The sequence below is a fragment of the Salmo salar genome, chromosome 11 (assembly GCF_965601325.2).
Source record: "Salmo salar chromosome 11, fSalSal1, whole genome shotgun sequence".
Lineage (NCBI taxonomy): Eukaryota > Metazoa > Chordata > Actinopteri > Salmoniformes > Salmonidae > Salmo > Salmo salar.
The window spans coordinates 45,943,179-45,960,716 of NC_138301.1; the positions used below are offsets into that span (position 1 = coordinate 45,943,179).

General features: G+C 44.5%; 2 protein-coding genes across 8 annotated transcripts in view; one reads left to right on the forward strand and one right to left on the reverse strand.

Moving 5' to 3' along the window:
- LOC106593592 (LIM domain only protein 7) overlaps positions 1-1,601 on the reverse strand; it is a 213,195-nt gene extending 211,594 nt beyond the window's left edge. For 2 of the 3 annotated variants that reach the window (XR_014379392.1, XM_082957997.1), the window contains exon 1: positions 1,448-1,601. The gene's annotated coding sequence lies outside the window, so the exon portion shown is untranslated. The remainder of the gene's footprint in view (positions 1-1,447) is intronic. The other variant, XR_014379393.1, reaches the window with a different exon arrangement.
- Positions 1,602-13,668: 12,067 nt separating this feature from the next.
- The window catches only part of tmod2 (tropomodulin 2), a 39,956-nt gene continuing 36,086 nt past the window's right edge, over positions 13,669-17,538 (forward strand). The window contains exons 1-2 of one of the 5 annotated variants that reach the window (XM_082957538.1): positions 13,672-13,839; positions 16,732-16,786. The gene's annotated coding sequence lies outside the window, so the exon portion shown is untranslated. Of the gene's footprint in view, positions 13,840-16,731; positions 16,787-17,538 lie in introns of all 5 variants that reach the window. The other 4 variants (XM_082957540.1, XM_082957537.1, XM_082957541.1 and 1 more) reach the window with 4 other exon arrangements.

Sequence of the window (17,538 nt, forward strand, 5' to 3'; positions counted from 1 at the left end):
CTAAGAGACAGGACATGTTACAGACTCACCTATTATACACTATAACATTACTAAGAGATATTACATGATACAGACTCACCTATTATACACTATAACATTACTAAGAGATATTACATGATACAGACACACCTATTATACACTATAACATTACTAAGAGATATTACATGATACAGACACACCTATTATACACTATAACATTAGTAAGAGACAGGACATGATACAGACTCACCTATTATACACTATAACATTACTAAGAGATATTACATGATACAGACTCACCTATTATACACTATAACATTACTAAGAGATATTACATGATACAGACTCACCTATTATACACTATAACATTACTAAGAGACAGGACATGATACAGACACACCTATTATACACTATAACATTACTAAGAGACAGGACATGATACAGACACACCTATTATACACTATAACATTACTAAGAGACAGGACATGATACAGACTCACCTATTATACACTATAACATTACTAAGAGATATTACATGATACAGACTCACCTATTATACACTATAACATTACTAAGAGACAGGACATGATACAGACTCACCTATTATACACTATAACATTACTAAGAGATATTACATGATACAGACTCACCTATTATACACTATAACATTACTAAGAGATATTACATGATACAGACACACATATTTTACACTATAACATTACTAAGAGATATTACATGATACAGACACACCTATTATACACTATAACATTAGTAAGAGACAGGACATGATACAGACTCACCTATTATACACTATAACATTACTAAGAGACAGGACATGATACAGACACACCTATTATACACTATAACATTACTAAGAGACAGGACATGTTACAGACACACCTATTATACACTATAACATTAGTAAGAGACAGGACATGATACAGACACACCTATTATACACTATAACATTACTAAGAGACAGGACATGATACAGACTCACCTATTATACACTATAACATTACTAAGAGATATTACATGATACAGACACACCTATTATACACTGTAACATTACTAAGAGACAGGACATGATACAGACTCACCTATTATACACTATAACATTACTAAGAGATATTACATGATACAGACACACCTATTATACACTATAACATTACTAAGAGACAGGACATGATACAGACACACCTATTACACTATAACAACAAAGAAAATGGTAGTAATAGTCACAAACATACAGTATGTTATCTGACATGTTTTCTATTTTGATTAACTGAAACATATTTGGGAACAATCAAATTATGATCAATAACAAAAGAATAGCCAGATATGCAAATACATCTGCTGTTAAAACTCTGAAGAGGTTAACTTTTCATTGAACCAGAATGGAGAATGCTCATTAAACAGCCTACAGTTACCGTAACTGTCAATGTCCAATCACTGATCACATACATACCTGAGAGAAGCCTACTAATTTTACCCGACAGAATTGGGTCACTTGCTCTTGCTTTCTGTGCCTTGTTCTTTTCTAACTTTCACTATGAATGTTTTCTGATAAAACAGGGTTTTGAGACTTTGTCCCTGCAAAGCAATAAAGTGTGTAGTTTTACACAGGTCCCTGCTTAATCATTCAAACAATATCCTTTTTGGACTTTGACTGACTAGAAACCCTGGATGTCCTGCGCGTCTATGTTAGCCTGCTGAGCTAAAGCCTAGTCTTCAGGTTTCAAACAAAACTACTCACAGAGCCACATCCATCACACTTCACAAGAATACATGTTTTGAATCCTTTCCACTTTATTGATAATATTCAATAACTGTTGTCATTATCCATAAGTAGCTCTTTTCCTTGAATCTCTCAGAGATAACTTCTCCCATCTAAATTCATCAGTGGTATTGTAAATATTAAATTACATTGTTGTCATCATCAATAAATTCAGATTTGGAGGATGATTTTTAAAGGGGCAATCTGCTGTTGAAACAATAACAAAACAGACAGCCACCACTGGTTTGGTAAAATGTTTAGGGATGGGGCTAGAGAAATGTAACCACTCTAAAATGAATAGAAAATGCTTTGGATGCAAGGATTAACCTTCAATTATATTTTTTTACCGTGTTTTGAGGCTACAGTGTTTGTTTACATGTTTGTTTACAAACATTGGAGTAAAACAAGCTTGTATTTTGGGTTGTGATGGGGTACGACAGTTTAACTAAGTTCATTAAGCATTTATACATTTTATATCCTAAAACAGTTCTCTCTCTCCAGTCAGCCTACTGTGCCTCCCTTAGCTGCTCCTGACCCCTGTTGGTTATATACTGTTAGAAACTGTGTAGTTTGAGCCCTGAATTCTGATTGGCTGAAAGCCATGGTATATCAGACCTATACCACGGGTATGACAAAACATTTAGTTTTACTGCTATAATTACATTGCTAACCAGTTTATAATAGCAATAAGGCACCTCTGGCCAATCTACCACGACTAAGGGCTGTGTCCAGGCACTCCGCGTTGCGTGATGCCTAAGAACAGCCCCTAGCCGTGGTATATTGACCATATACCACACCTCCTCTGGCCTTATTGCTTCATTAAACAACGCACGGTATATTTGCATGGTTGAATTCAATTACTATAGTTCATTCTTACATGTTATATGTTGAAGCTGCTTTTTAAAAGCAAAAGTCGAATTTAAAACATTATTGGAATTGTTGAATTCGATGTTCATAATGGCGAGCTAGGACTGCTGGTTAGTTAGCTAAACTAGCAAGCCTTGGTTACCACGGCAACTACTGTAGCTATTTAGTACATTTGCTAGCTACTTCAGTGGACGTTGAACATATTTCTACCTGCAAATTAACACATTTCAAGCAGCAAACGTGTTTAATTATACCCATGGTATGAAAGGGATAATCAACTCTGGGCTCTACTCCGCTAGCACGTCGTGGAAAACAAATCGTTGATTATTTGTAATAAAACTCATAGCCCCTCGTTGATAATCTCTTACTGATTCACCACTGCTGTTCTTGTTCCTGACAGCAGGTGGCAACACTGACTAATTTTACTCCTACAAAGTTACTCGCATACAGTCACCACACACAAACACTCGAAAAGAAAAACGATATCTAATTATTAACGGTGCTGTGAGAGAGAGAGAGAGCGAGAGAGAGAGAGAGAGAGAGAGAGAGAGAGAGAGAGAGCCGCCTAACGTCCTTTTCTAAATATTTCTCTACAAACAGACGGTAGATTCATCTGGTCGTTTCTCTGAACAGACAGACACACATGCTGTCTGATGTTTAACAGGCCAGATCCATCCTAAAACACTGGACTCATTTTAGAAAGAACTCTAAACGTTACCAGGCCACTGTAAAAACTCACATAAAACTACAGAGCAGGATTCTGGGTTGAGGGACTAGACATCTGTTTTAGTCTGCCTGTTACAAACTGGACATGTAATCCTGCATTTACACAGGCAGCCCAATTCTGCCTGTGTAAACGCAGCCTAAGAGTGGACATCCAGGGATAGATGTAAAAAAATATATATAATAATAATATTTAACCTTTATTTAACTAGGCAAGTCAGTTAAGAACAAATTCTTATTTTACACTGATGGCCTACCCCGGCCAAACCCTCCCCTAACCCCGGACGACGCTGGGCCAGTTGTGCGCCGCCCTATGGGACTCCCGATCACGGCTGGTTGTGATAAAGCCCGGGATCGAACCAGGGTCTGTAGTGACGCCTCTAGCACCTAAAGGCAGTGCCTTAGACCACCGCTCCACTCAGGAGCCCAAAATGTATTTACACCCATAGGATTACATTATAGAATCTCTATGTTTAAACCACTCATCGTAATGTCATATGTAGGCTTTTGACTGGGTTTTAACCTGGGTCGTTGTAGCCCTATAAGACTACATTTCCCCGCTGAGCTAAGGCAACATTAGCTCAGGGAGCTGATCTAACACAAGACTTCTGGGCCTAAATTCACAAAGTGTCTCAGAATAATGCTGTTCTAGAATTAATTTGTCCTTTTACATCATAATGAGTAAGATTCCATTTTACATTTACATTTAAGTCATTTAGCAGACGCTCTTATCCAGAGCGACTTACAAATTGGTGCATTCACCTTATAATATCCAGTGGAACAACCACTTTACAATAGTGCATCTAAATCTTTAAGGGGGGGGGGGTTAGAAGGATTACTTTATCCTATCCCAGGTATTCCTTGAAGAGGTGGGGTTTCAGGTGTCTCCGGAAGGTGGTGATTGACTCCGCTGTCCTGGCGTCGTGAGGGAGCTTGTTCCACCATTGGGGTGCCAGAGCAGCGAACAGTTTTGACTGGGCTGAGCGGGAACTGTGCTTCCTCAGAGGTAGGGAGGCGAGCAGGCCAGAGGTGGATGAACGGAGTGCCCTTGTTTGGGTGTAGGGCCTGATCAGAGCCTGAAGGTACGGAGGTGCCGTTCCCCTCACAGCTCCGTAGGCAAGCACCATGGTCTTGTAGCGGATGCGAGCTTCGACTGGAAGCCAGTGGAGAGAGCGGAGGAGCGGGGTGACGTGAGAGAACTTGGGAAGGTTGAACACCAGACGGGCTGCGGCGTTCTGGATGAGTTGTAGGGGTTTAATGGCACAGGCAGGGAGCCCAGCCAACAGCGAGTTGCAATAATCCAGACGGGAGATGACAAGTGCCTGGATTAGGACCTGCGCCGCTTCCTGTGTGAGGCAGGGTCGTACTCTGCGAATGTTGTAGAGCATGAACCTACAGGATCGGGTCACCGCCTTGATGTTGGTGGAGAACGACAGGGTGTTGTCCAGGGTCACGCCAAGGCTCTTAGCACTCTGGGAGGAGGACACAAGGGAGTTCCATGGGGGGAGGGGGGTGGATGGATTCACTACTGTTGGCTGTTATGTAGTGTGCTGGGACTGCAGAAACAGAGTACCAGTACAACCTTTACACACACACACACACACACACACACACACACACACACACACACACACACACACACACACACACACACACACACACACACACCACACACACACACACCACACACACACACACACACACACACACACACACACACAGCGAAAGAGAGATGTACGGCTGCACATGCACACACAGCCTTACAGACACACCCATGTACAGGAACACACACACAGCCATACAGACGCACCCATGTACAGGAACACACACACAGCCATACAGACGCACCCATGTACAGGAACACACACACACTTCTCTATGTTACTTGTTCATTAGCGGTCCATCATATTGAGAAAATACAACCAGTCAGATATACAGCTAGGGTATTTCAACTGGGAAATTCAGGACCAATCTGCTGGGACACTCCACAGTCTGCTGAGACATGTAGAAGACCAGTCTGCTGGGACACTCCACAGTCTGCTGAGACATGTAGAAGACCACTCTGCTGGGACACTCCACAGTCTGCTGAGACATGTAGAAGACCACTCTGCTGGGACACTCCACAGTCTGCTGAGACATGTAGAAGACCACTCTGCTGGGACACTCCACAGTCTGCTGAGACATGTAGAAGACCAGTCTGCTGGGACACATTACATTTGACCAGAGCCCAATGGGTCCAGGTATAAAGTAGTCCATCACTGTATAAGCAATATGGTGTTATTGGGGACACAGTCATCTCTCAGAGAGAGAGAAAGAGAGAGAGAGAGAGAGAGAGAGAGACGCACAAGTGGTTATCGCCACCTTGCTACCATGAAAAGACTTCCACCCTGCTTCCATACAGCAGGTAAACGCAAGTATTTCCCATGACTGTGCCTCAAAACCAAATGTTTACCTGGCCCACCACTCCACCCTGGACTTGAACAGCCTTTTACGACCAGGTCCACCTATACAAGGCAGCAGTGCCCACCTTCACTCGGACCCTAAAGGGCATCGCCCTCAAACGCAGCCCTAACACTTCACACAGGAGCAACAGATCAATAGACACCCCGCCCAGACCAGCAAGACACTCTGCCAGACCTGCGGGACCCAAACACTCCCGCAAAGAGGGCCTCAACATGAAAGTCAGACATACGCCCAGGCCGTGAGCAGGCAAACAGGCCCAACCCCCACTCTTACACTTGCCCAGGCCAATGGCATGTACCAGATGCTCAGCAGGCTCTGCTCACACTTACTGGCCAAACCACATGACCAACAACATTGGACACTTTATGGAACACAAAGCCTTCACTATCTCATCCTGGAATATCCAAGGCCTGAGGTCATCTGCCTTTGGCCTAAAGAGCAGAAACCTGGACTTCACCAAAGAAATTGGAAATACAGACATTGTCATCCTACAAGAAACCTGGTATAGAGGAGACGGACCCACTGGTTTCCCTCTAGGTTACAGAGAGCTGGTAGTCCCATCCACCAAACTACCAGGTGTGAAACAGGGAAGGGACTCAGGGGGTATGCTAATTTGATATAGAGCAGACCTAACTCACTCTATTAAATGAATCAAAACAGGAACATTTTACATTTGGCAAGAAATTCAAAAGGAAATGATCTCAACAGAGAAATGTCCTCCTGTGTGCTACCTATATCCCCCACTAGAATCCCCATACTTTAATGAAGACAGCTTCTCTATCCTGGAGGGGGAAATCAATCATTTCCAGGCTCAGGAACATGTACTAGTCTGTGGTAACCTAAATGCCAGAACCGGACAAGAACCTGACACCTTCAGCACACAGGGGGACAAACACCTACCTGGAGGTGACAGCATTCCCTCCCCCATATGCCCCCCTAGGCACAACTATGACAACATAACCAACAAAAACGGGTCACAACTCCTGCAGCTCTGTCGCACGCTGGGTATGTGCATAGTCAATGGTAGGCTTCAAGGGGACTCCTATGGTAGGTACACCTATAGCTCATCTCTTGACATCTCGCTCCCTCAGCCCAGGGCCTCCAGCGACGCCCCCTCAGCCCGGGGCCTCCAGCGACGCCACGCAGCCCAGAGTCTTCTGAACGGGAGCTACACCCAGAGCCAGAGCCACCTCTGTAGTGGGAGGATTGGGAAGGGGGTGTGAAGCACTGGGACCGTCGTTGACGGTGGCCACCCTCCCTTCCCTCCCTTTTTGGGGTTGTTTTGTGGGGTTTTTTGTTTTGAGGTGCAGTCGGGGTCTGTATCTTTGGGGGGGGGGGGGGGGGGGGGTACTGTCACGTCCTGACCAATAAAGGGGTCTTTTGTCATTGTAGTATGGTCAGGGCGTGGCAGGGGGTGTTTGTTTTGTGTGTTTTGGTGTTTTTGGTTTAGGTTCTATTTCTATGTTTAAATCTAGTTTTCTATTTCTATGTTGGGGTTTTGGTAGGACCTCCAATTAGAGGCAACTGGTTGTCGTTGCCTCTAATTGGAGGCCATATTTAGTTGGTTTGTTTCACTTGTGTTTTGTGGGTGGTTGTTTTCCTGTGTTGCCTTACGGAACCGTTTCGTCATTTTGTTTAAGTGTTATCTTTAAATAAATTAAGAAGATGTGCACTATACCCGCTGCGCCTTGGTCCAATCCTTACGAGGACCATGACACACAGCTGGGAACATCCTCTTAGAGGTAATAATGATAATATGGTTATTCTGATAATATGGTTATTCTGTTAGAGAGAAAGAGAGAGAGAGCGCACCAGGCCTGGCTTTGTGTGCTGTGCTGGCATGCCATTGACAAACCACAGGGTGCTCCGCTCCTCTCTGCTTGGCATGGGAACACAACAGACTCCTACCACGTCTTGGAGACAGTACTACTACACTACTACAGTACTGTCTCTCATAAACACTACAAAGACCCATTCAGACCCACAGCACTGGCACTGAGAAACTATTGGAAGCCTACGTCCCAAATGACACCCTATTCCCAATACAGTAGTGCACTACTTTTGACCAGGAGCCATGTGATGCAGATGTACGGTATGTAGATGAAACCCTATCTGCTCTGTTCAGTGACATCCTCGTCTCTTCCACTGGTGTTGGATGTCTTTGATCTTCATGATAAATGTGGTTAGAGTATCTCTCATCAGGAGATGTCTTTGATCTTCATGATAAATGTGGTTAGAGTATCTCTCCTCAGGAGATGTCTTTGATCTTCATGATAAATGTGGTTAGAGTATCTCTCCTCAGATGTGGTTTATCTTCATGATAAATGTGGTTAGAGTATCTCTCATTAGGAGATGTCTTTGATCTTCATGATAAATGTGGTTAGAGTATCTCTCCTCAGGAGATGTCTTTGATCTTCATGATAAATGTGGTTAGAGTATCTCTCCTCAGGAGATGTCTTTGATCTTCATGATAAATGTGGTTAGAGTATCTCTCATTAGGAGATGTCTTTGATCTTCATGATAAATGTGGTTAGGGTCTCTCTCCTCAGGAGATGTGGTTTTTACAAAACATGATCCCCTGTTTGCTTCATCACACCACCAGTACTGGAAGTGGAATGTAAAAGGTGACCTAATCCTATGCCCACTTTAATGTTACTACCCCAGGATGTGTATTATAGAGCATGTATTCTGGAAGGTGTCAGTATTCAAGCAGGACAAAGTTAGAGGCATAGAGATGATATTAAATGACTAATTTAGTCATAGAACATAATTCTGTTTCAAGGTTCTGGTTCTCAGTACCGACCATACAGACCACTATGAAGCATCCCTGTTACAGGGACATAGAGGAGAACAGAGGAGACTATAACTGACCATGGTTTGGTTAGAATGACAGCTGGTGATTGTAGAGTCGGTAGGTCCTACAGTAACAGTCAGTCAGTCAGTCTGTAGGCCAACAGTAACACAGTCAGTCAGTCTGTAGGCCTACAGTAACAGTCAGTCAGTCAGTCTGTAGGCCTACAGTAACACAGTCAGTCAGTCAGTCTGTAGGCCTACAGTAACACAGTCAGTCAGTCAGTCTGTAGGCCTACAGTAACAGTCAGTCAGTCAGTCTGTAGGCCTACAGTAACAGTCAGTCAGTCAGTCTGTAGGCCTACAGTAACAGTCAGTCAGTCTGTAGGCCTACAGTAACATAGTCAGTCAGTCTGTAGGTCTACAGTAACAGTCAGTCAGTCAGTCTGTAGCCCTACAGTAACACAGTCAGTCAGTCAGTCTGTAGGCCTACAGTAACACAGTCAGTCAGTCTGTAGGCCTACAGTAACACAGTCAGTCAGTCTGTCTGTAGGCCTACAGTAACATAGTCAGTCAGTCTGTAGGCCTACAGTAACAGTCAGTCAGTCAGTCTGTAGGCCTACAGTAACATAGTCAGTCAGTCTGTAGGCCTACAGTAACACAGTCAGTCAGTCTGTAGGCCTACAGTAACAGTCAGTCAGTCTGTAGGCCTACAGTAACACAGTCAGTCAGTCTGTAGCCCTACTGTAACACAGTCAGTCAGTCTGTAGGTCTACTGTAACACAGTCAGTCAGTCTGTAGCCCTACTGTAACACAGTCAGTCAGTCTGTCTGTAGGTCTACAGTAACACAGTCAGTCAGTCTGTCTGTAGGCCTACAGTAACACAGTCAGTCAGTCTGTAGGCCTACAGTAACACAGTCAGTCAGTCTGTAGGCCTACAGTAACACAGTCAGTCAGTCTGTAGGCCTACAGTAACACAGTCAGTCAGTCAGTCTGTAGGCCTACAGTAACATAGTCAGTCAGTCTGTAGGCCTACAGTAACACAGTCAGTCAGTCTGTAGGTCTACAGTAACACAGTCAGTCAGTCTGTAGCCCTACAGTAACAGTCAGTCAGTCTGTAGCCCTACTGTAACACAGTCAGTCAGTCTGTAGGCCTACTGTAACACAGTCAGTCAGTCTGTAGCCCTACTGTAACACAGTCAGTCAGTCTGTAGCCCTACTGTAACACAGTCAGTCAGTCTGTCTGTAGGCCTACAGTAACACAGTCAGTCTGTCTGTAGGTCTACAGTCACACAGTTAGTCAGCCTATAGGCCTTACATTAACACAGTCAGTCAGTCTGTAGGCCTACTGTAACACAGTCAGTCAGTCTGTAGCCCTACTGTAACACAGTCAGTCAGTCTGTAGCCCTACTGTAACACAGTCAGTCAGTCTGTAGCCCTACTGTAACACAGTCAGTCAGTCTGTCTGTAGGCCTACAGTAACACAGTCAGTCTGTCTGTAGGTCTACAGTAACACAGTCAGTCAGTCTGTAGGCCTACAGTAACACAGTCAGTCAGTCTGTAGGCCTACAGTAACACAGTCAGTCAGTCTGTCTGTAGGTCTACAGTAACACAGTCAGTCAGTCTGTCTGTAGGTCTACAGTAACACAGTCAGTCTGTCTGTAGGCCTACAGTAACACAGTCAGTCAGTCTGTAGGCCTACAGTAACACAGTCAGTCAGTCTGTCTGTAGGTCTACAGTAACACAGTCAGTCAGTCTGTCTGTAGGTCTACAGTAACACAGTCAGTCTGTCTGTAGGCCTACAGTAACACAGTCAGTCAGTCTGTAGGCCTACAGTAACACAGTCAGCCAGTCTGTAGGCCTACAGTAACACAGTCAGTCAGTCAGTCTGTAGGCCTACAGTAACATAGTCAGTCAGTCTGTAGGCCTACAGTAACATAGTCAGTCAGTCTGTAGGTCTACAGTAACACAGTCAGTCAGTCTGTAGCCCTACAGTAACAGTCAGTCAGTCTGTAGCCCTACTGTAACACAGTCAGTCAGTCTGTAGGCCTACTGTAACACAGTCAGTCAGTCTGTAGCCCTACTGTAACACAGTCAGTCAGTCTGTCGCCCTACTGTAACACAGTCAGTCAGTCTGTCTGTAGGTCTACAGTAACACAGTCAGTCAGTCTGTAGGTCTACAGTAACACAGTCAGTCAGTCTGTAGGCCTACAGTAACACAGTCAGTCAGTCTGTAGGCCTACAGTAACACAGTCAGTCAATCTGTAGGTCTACAGTAACACAGTCAGTCAGTCTGTAGGCCTACAGTAACACAGTCAGTCAGTCTGTAGGCCTACAGTAACACAGTCAGTCAGTCTGTAGGCCTACAGTAACAGTCAGTCAGTCTGTCTGTAGGTCTACAGTAACACAGTCAGTCAGTCTGTAGGCCTACAGTAACACAGTCAGTCAGTCTGTAGGCCTACAGTAACACAGTCAGTCAGTCTGTAGGCCTACAGTAACACAGTCAGTTAGTCTGTAGGCCTACAGTAACACAGTTAGTCAGTCAGTCTGTAGGCCTACAGTAACATAGTCAGTCAGTCTGTAGTCCTACAGTAACATAGTCAGTCAGTCTGTAGGTCTACAGTAACACAGTCAGTCAGTCTGTAGCCCTACAGTAACAGTCAGTCAGTCTGTAGCCCTACAGTAACAGTCAGTCAGTCAGTCTGTAGCCCTACAGTAACAGTCAGTCAGTCTGTAGCCCTACAGTAACAGTCAGTCAGTCAGTCTGTAGGCCTACAGTAACACAGTCAGTCAGTCTGTAGGCCTACAGTAACACAGTCAGTCAGTCTGTAGGCCTACAGTAACATAGTCAGTCAGTCTGTAGGCCTACAGTAACACAGTCAGTCAGTCTGTAGGCCTACAGTAACACAGTCAGTCAGTCTGTAGCCCTACTGTAACACAGTCAGTCAGTCTGTAGGCCTACTGTAACAGTCAGTCTGTCTGTAGGTCTACAGTAACACAGTCAGTCAGTCTGTAGGTCTACAGTAACACAGTTAGTCAGTCTGTAGGTCTACAGTAACACAGTCAGTCTGTAGACCTACAGTAACAGTCTGTCTGTACTGTAATACTATAATAATACTGTAATACTATAATAACTGTAATAATGTAATAGTTCACTCTGCAGGGCCAGATGGCTATCAGGAGGGAGTGGAAATGGACAAGGTGTTATGACACCATCACATACACACACACACACCAGTGGAGGCTGAGGGGAGGACGGCTCATAATAATGACTGGAACGGAGCGAATGGCATCAACCACCTGGAAACTATGGAAACAATGTATTTGATACCATTCCACTGATTCTGCTCCAGTCATTACCACGAGCCTGTCCTCCCTGATTAAGGTGCCACCAACCTCCTGTGGGACACACACGCACCAACGCAAGCACATGCACGCATGCACACACACACACACACACACACACACACACACACACACACACACACACACACACACACGGGTGTGCGCACAATCAGATGCACATACGCTCACACAAATTCACACGCAATATGCAAACACACACAAATACACAAGTGAACACACACACAATACACAGTAATACTACAATAACTATGACTATGTAAAGGGGGGGGGGGGGGGGGGGGGGACAGTGGAGTTCTGTATTTCCAGCTGTAAATGTAACCTCTAACCTCCAGTCAGTCAGTCAGTCAGTCAGCTTTAGTGTCTTTGTTACCAAGCACCTGCAACTTCCCAGACCAGTTCTATTGCCAGAACAGTCTACTGTTACAGAGCTGAGAGAGAGAGAGAGAGAGAGAGAGAGAGAGAGGGATGCCACTCTAAAGTCTAAACAGCCAACAGTCACAAGGTATCAATGGATGCATCCGTAGCTACAATCACATAGTTGTACACTTACATGACGGTTCTCTATACAGATGTTGAACATAGAAATCAGAAGCCATGAGAACTGATCTGGGATTTTGTTGTATTGTTTCATTTCACCTTTAAAGTCCCATTGAGCTGAATATCTCTTTTACAAGGGAGCCCTGCATTTAGACAATTTATAAACACAACATCACGCAAATATACAAGATTACAGAATATAGTCAAGACGAGAGAAACAATCACATTCTTCAGCAAAGAGGATCCTGATCAACAATGTGAACAGTCCAAGAGGCACCAGTAGATTTAGTCGTTCCATACATGGGGTACAAAGAAACCAAAAGATGATTTACCCAACTCTGTGGAGACTGAAGGAATCTCCAGTTAGCCATCCCTGAGACCGGGTTTGGTCATTCGTACATCTAAAGTTTATTAATGATGTTAGGTATGGCAGAAGTTTATGTAAGAGAGTTTTAGAAATAAAAATGTAGTAATGAATTGATCTAAGTTGACTTCAAGGATCAGCTTACTCTCCCCAAATCCTAACCATAACCACGAGGAGAGACACACCAGGCCTTAGATCAGTGTTTTCTAGGGCAAATTCATGTTATTTATTTATTTAAAAAAATAAAACATTTAACTTCATGTTGTTATTTCTATTTCTACTTTGCACTTTCTTCCACTACAAATCTACCATTCCAATGTTTTACTTGCTATATTGTATTTACTTTGCCACCATGGCCTTTTTTGCCTTTACCTCCCATCTCACCTCATTTGCTCACATTGTATATAGACTTATTTTTCCTACTGTATTATTGACTGTATGTTTGTTGTACTCCATGTGTAACTCTGTGTTGTTGTATGTTGTCGAACTGCTTTGCTTTATCTTGGCCAGGTTGCAATTGTAAATGAGAACTTGTTCTCAACTTGCCTACCTGGTTAACTAAAGGTGAAATAAATAAATACAATTCTTATTATTACCTCAGTGCTCACTGCTTGCCCCACATACATTTGCGTGTCCTACATTGAAACTGCTGCTGATTGGTTCTTTGCTTATCAGAGGTGGGCTGACTCGTAGAAATGGAGAAAGCTCATTGGTCAGTGGTAGATATCCTCTCCGTCTATTGGCTGAGTTGGCTTTCAGCCCTAGAGACGCAGCCGTACATTGGGTACTGTGTCCAGTGTCTCTCTTCCTGTGTTACCGCCCTTGGGGTGAGGAAGAAAGCGAGCAGCAGTGAAACCTTCGTATTCATTGGAGCAGTACAGTAAGTGACTAGCTACTGTAATTTGATAGCTTGCGCCTTCTGGAGTGAACTGAAGACGTTTGGATTGAATTTGCCCAGTCGCTGTAGTTTCAGGTGAGCATCCATCGAGGTTACAAATTGTGAATCGTTTTGCCCGCTATCTAACGTTAGCGACAGCAACCGTGTGGCCATTTCACTATTTCGCCAGCCAGTTAGCTATCTGGCTATGCTAGGTTCGCTAACATTTTTTGCTTCTCGGTCTGCCAGTGAGAGATGCAAGCTTGCTGTTTGTGTGTTGTTGACAGATTTGGTAACTACCTAATGATCCAATGCGGATAAATAAGCTGTGGTTAGCCAGCTAGTTATGGGATGATGTTGGACTGTGTAGGCAGTTCAGGGGCGTATTCGTTACGGAAACTGTTTACCGTTTAAAAAGCCAACAGAACAATACGGGAGTTTCTATTCGTTCGATTTGCTTCCGTTTAAGAAACCATTTGCAACAGAATGGGCGTAATGAATAGGCCCTAGTGTACGTTTTCTTGCACTCTCCTCTTATTTCCAATGTATTTGGTAATAGCTTTGTCACCATTGCCCTCTTAGCTCTGTTATTCTAGTTAGCTAATCAGTTAAGTTAGTTAGTTATATTGTCTGTGATCCACGAGCTTTACAGACAAGTCATAATTTATTTGGGCGAAATAGTCCAGAATCAGAATGATATAGAAAACTAGTGAACTAAATAAATTGCCGATGTGCTTGTTATTATACTAGCTAGCTAGTGTGAATGTAGCCATTCATTTACCTACTAAATTAAGTTAGTATTTGCTGTTGTTGATCAGGGTCCCATAGCATCGCTACAGGACCTGTGGACCACAGTACGCGCACACGCTTCCCATCACGTCACCTCCCTGTCGCAGCTGGGCCGCGCCTGTCTGTCAAATCAAATCACATTTCATTCTACATGCGCCGAATACAACAAACCGATCTGTTTTGAAATTAACTCAGCTAGCTATCTGCCCATCTTAACTATACGGTTTTACAGAGGTGACTCAGTTAAACGTGGGTCTTGCTCAACTCAAACCGGCATGGTTGTCATGCATTTCAGACTGTTTACCATGTAAACAACGTGTGTGTGTGTGTGTGTGAGAAAGAAAGAAAGAAATAGCGAATGCGATGTGTGCGCACTTCCATTGTTAGCTTGGGAGTAGCAGCAGAAACAATGCCTCCTGTCCTGTGATACACCCCTGGGTTAGCACAAAAGGTGTTTTACCTGCCACCGGAAAGACTGCATCCCTTGTGTGGTTACAACACTGCTTTCTTCTGAATGAAGGGTGTGGCCCAAGCCGTATAGGAATGCCTTTTATAAGGAAACGTGTGAGTTAGCTCAGGTGTGAAGTTGATCTTAGGCACAGATCTACAATCAGCATGTCCCCTCCAGACCCTAAGCTTTACCATTAAAGGGAAAAACACTAACTTCTGCCACTCCGCCCAGTCCTGGGGGACAGTAGTTCTGTCACGCCGCCCAGTCCTGGGGGACAGTAGTTCTGTCACGCCGCCCAGTCCTGGGGGACAGTAGTTCTGTCACGCCGCCCAGTCCTGGGGGACAGTAGTTCTGTCACGCCGCCCAGTCCCGGGGGACAGTAGTTCTGTCATGCTGCCCAGTCCCGGGGGACAGTAGTTCTGTCTGTGCAGTATAAAGACAAAGAGGTTGTAGTGTTGTTCACTTGAGAGAGAGATGCCTTTTAGCAGACACTTTCATCCAAGCGAGGAAAGGTGAGGGCAGTGTCTGTCTGTCTGTCTCCTACACAACAACAACAACAACAAATGAGTTAGCTACAGCTGATCCAGAGCAGCAGAACAGGTTAACAGGCTCAGAGATGCCAACTCAGCATGTTGTGTGTGTGTGTGTGTGTGTGAATATCAGACTGTTAGCAGGATTATCAGGTCTGATACTGCTAAGCCGGTTCTTCTGTCCGCTCCAACAGAGGGAGAAATCAGCCTGTAGAATGGCATGTGGTCATACTTCTACCATTAGAGTTGGGAAGGTGTAATTATTTTCATTATTATTACACCAGCTAGTGTTTGTGAGGGGATTTCTCTACCATGTTGTTTCTGTTCACCGCTGAGTAGAGGTTGGAAAGGACACTAACTTCTGTCATGCTGCCCAGTCCTGGGGGACAGTAGTTCTGTCACGCCGCCCAGTCCCGGGGGACAGTAGTTCTGTCACGCCGCCCAGTCCCGGGGGACAGTAGTTCTGTCACGCCGCCCAGTCCCGGGGGACAGTAGTTCTGTCACGCCGCCCAGTCCCGGGGGACAGTAGTTCTGTCACGCCGCCCAGTCCCAGGGGACAGTAGTTCTGTCACGCCGCCCAGTCCCGGGGGACAGTAGTTCTGTCACGCCGCCCAGTCCCGGGGGACAGTAGTTCTGTCACGCCGCCCAGTCCCGGGGGACAGTAGTTCTGTCACACCGCCCAGTCCCGGGGGACAGTAGTTCTGTCACGCCGCCCAGTCCCGGGGGACAGTAGTTCTGTCACGCCGCCCAGTCCCGGGGGACAGTAGTTCTGTCACGCCGCCCAGTCCCGGGGTCCAGTAGTTCTGTCACGCCGCCCAGTCCTGGGGGACAGTAGTTCTGTCACGCATCTTGACTTCAGCCCTCAAAGGTGCCTGTGTGGGTAGAACCTGCAGACTGTGTCTGGTGAGGGGATAGTGTGTAGAGCCTGCAGACTGTGGGTGGTGAGGGGATAGTGTGTAGAGTAGAGGTCGACCGATTAATCGGAATGGCCGATTTAATTAGGGCCGATTTCAAGTTTTCATAACAATCTGTAATCGGTATTTTTGGCCACCTTTTTTTTTTACACCTTTATTTAACTAGGCAAGTCAGATTAAGAACACATTCTTATTTACAATGACGGCCTAGAAACGGGGGTTAACTGCCTTGTTCAGGGGGGATTCGTTTTTGCAACCTTCCAGTTACCAGTCCAACGCTCTAACCACCTGCCTTACATTGCAGTCCACAAGGATTAACAGGCTGACTACCTGTAACGCGAGGGCAGCAAGAAGCAAAGGTAAGTTACTCGCTAGCATTAATCTTATCTTATAAAAAACTATCAATCTTAACATAATCACTAGTTAACTACACATGGTTGACGATATTACTAGTTTATCTAACGTGTCCTGCGTTGCATATAATCCATGCGGTGGCTGTTAATTTTCATTGAATCACAGCCTACTTCGACAAACGGGTGTTGATTTAACAAGCGCATTTGCGAAAAAAGTACTGTCGTTGCACCAATGTACCTAACCATAAACATCAATGCCTAACAGGAATATTTAGACTTAGGGATGCCATCCGTTAGATAAAATACGGAACGGTTCCGTATGTCACTGAAAGAAAAAAAAGTTTGTTTTCGAGATGATAGTTTCCGGATTCGACCATATTAATGACCTAAGGCTCGTATTTCTGTGTGTTTATTATATTATAATTAAGTCTATGATTTGATAGAGCAGTCTGACTGAGTGGTGGTAGGCACCAGCAAGTTCGTAAGCATTCATTCAAACAGCCCTTCGCTGTGCTTCAAGCATTGCGCTGTTTATGACTTCAACCTGGGTGGGTATAATTTCTGGAACGTTCCAACAGGAATCTATTCCAAAAACTTCGTAAATAACAAGGTTTCCAAAAAACAATGCATACAAAGTTGTATAGCGGCAGAATAAGATACCGGGTAGGGAGTGGTCTATTTCATTGCGTTTTTCACTCATCACGTTTATTCCGAAAAATGACTGTCCTCACATGTCTGTTTGCCTACTGACAAACATT